This window comes from Myotis brandtii, unplaced genomic scaffold (assembly GCF_000412655.1).
Source record: "Myotis brandtii unplaced genomic scaffold, ASM41265v1 scaffold181, whole genome shotgun sequence".
In the NCBI taxonomy this organism is placed as follows: domain Eukaryota; kingdom Metazoa; phylum Chordata; class Mammalia; order Chiroptera; family Vespertilionidae; genus Myotis; species Myotis brandtii.
This window is the reverse complement of record NW_005356712.1, coordinates 181,131-183,150: the sequence shown is the minus strand read 5'-3', so window position 1 is coordinate 183,150 and position 2,020 is coordinate 181,131. Positions and strand designations below refer to the sequence as shown.

At 63.3% G+C, this 2,020-nt stretch overlaps 1 protein-coding gene across 4 annotated transcripts in view; it reads right to left on the bottom strand.

The window, feature by feature from the left end:
* GRAMD1B (GRAM domain containing 1B) overlaps positions 1–2,020 on the bottom strand; it is an 81,523-nt gene that overhangs the window by 1,588 nt on the left and 77,915 nt on the right. The gene's annotated exons all lie outside the window — the stretch shown is intronic.

Sequence of the window (2,020 nt, the reverse complement as noted above, 5' to 3'; positions counted from 1 at the left end):
GAGGCTGTCAGAGCCAGTACCTGGAGCGGATCCTAATGGGAGCGGGGAGGAAAGTGGGGAGCAGGCCGGCTAAGAGACCTGTGTGGGGAGGAGAGACTGTGCTTACGCGGAGGCAGGGGACCTGCGCGAGGAGCCCTGGGAGCGCACGCCTCTGAGCACCAGCAGGAGGGGTGCAGGGCAGCACCTGCAAGCAGCCTGGGATTTCCAGGGCGGTCAGCGGGGCTGATTCCTTCAGCAGCCCCCCCGCGCCCCCCGCCCGGCAGCACCACAGAAGGCGAAGGCAGGAGGAATTCAGGGGGGCTCCTGGCTCTGCCCTGGGCCCCTCCCGATGTTGGCAGAACTGGCCTGAGTGCAGTCTGCCCCCTGCACCTGCCACAGGCCCGCGGGTCCCGGGGAGGGGGAGGCGCCAGGCTGCAGGGAGACGGGGTGGCAGGACAACCCTGGGGTCGGAGGGCCAGCGGGGAGGAGTCACCGGGAGATAAACTCCTCCTGGGCCTCGGGGGCTGCCTGGAGGCCCCTCTGTGACCGTTCCCGGGACAGGAGATGCAGACTCAGGCGAAGGGGGATCCAGACGCGCAGAAGCGGCTGCACACCCTGGCTCGCCACTTCACAGGTTAACTCTGATCAAGCCTGCCAGCTCCTCAGAGAGCCGGCTTGCTCAGCGGGACAAGGACACCTACGCTGCCGGTTGCTACGTGGATCAGAGGGCGGCGCAGGAGCGTCCCGCACACGGGAAACCCTCTACGAGGTGTCGCCTTCATGGAGGAGGAGGCACAGGCACATGCAGGGAAGGGGTGGTAGGTGGGAAGACAAAGTGAACAGACGGACGGAGACCACAACGAAAGAAAACCTGTGCTGTGCCTTCGACCTTACAAACTACGTGAGTGTGTGTGCGTGTGCACATGTGTGTTTGCATGTGTACGTGTGTGCATGTGCGTGTGTGCATGTGTGTGCATGTAAGTTGCTGAACGTCTCACCTGTGCATCCCACTGACACCTGCCAATCCCCGAGGCTACTCAGTGGCGTTCTCAGGCTCCCAGTCCCCACAGGCCCCCGATTCCGGCCGAATGTCAGGGGCCAGCCTGCACTGCCCACCTTTCCAGTGGGAGCTGCACACCAGCTGGGCAGCTGCTCTGGGTCTTGCTCAGTGGAGGTCGCGGGAGGTCGTGTGAGTGCAGGCTCAGAAGTGCTCTGAGCGGAGAGGAAGGTGGGCCGGGCCGGCATGTGGGGCTCGGCTGGCTGGACGCAGGCCAACTGGCTGTTACAGCCCATCCACATGCTGCCCGCAGACCCCCTGGGCTGCCCGAGGAGCCTGATTGCTGGGAAGGGGCAAAGCCCCCAGGCCCGACGCCACGCGGTTGGAGCAGGCGAGCGCCTTCTCTACTTACGCCACGTCCCAGTGTAGCCAGAGGGCAAACACCATCTAACCTGTGGCTGGTCTTCCATCTACAAACCTCACATCGGAGACTTGGTCTCAACAACAGCACGGGTAGCTTTAAAGTGCTGACGCTAAGTGTCAATCTTGCTGGTTTACAGCTGCCTTTGTGTTTAATGTGGTAAATATCTTGGCTTCCTAGGCCCCATTCGGAAGAACGTCACATCTTCCTTCTTGCTGCACAGGGTGTGCGTATGGAGAAGCGCGGGCTATGGATTTTACAAAAACCTCGTTAACGCAACGACTGTCAGGCACAGGGCCCTGCTGCGGCCGGCCCCGGGCCTCCAGGGGTCGACAAGGAGGCCGACCGGCCGCCCGTCTGTCCTCAGCCCACCTTCTCACTCTATCCCGGGTGACGTCAGCCACACCCACGGCAGCTGCTGCCTGTCAATAACCCAGCACCTGCCGCCCACTTCCCTCCGGAGCCAGGTCCCACCACAAGCGTCCCTCCCCACCTGCGTCTGGGAACCTCCGGTTTCACCACGTTCCAGATCCCTGTTAGTGACACACCATCTACAGACGGGGAGCATGTCCCGCCCTTCCCTGTGACCAGCGTCCCCGCCCCTCCTCTCAGGCCGCCAGCAC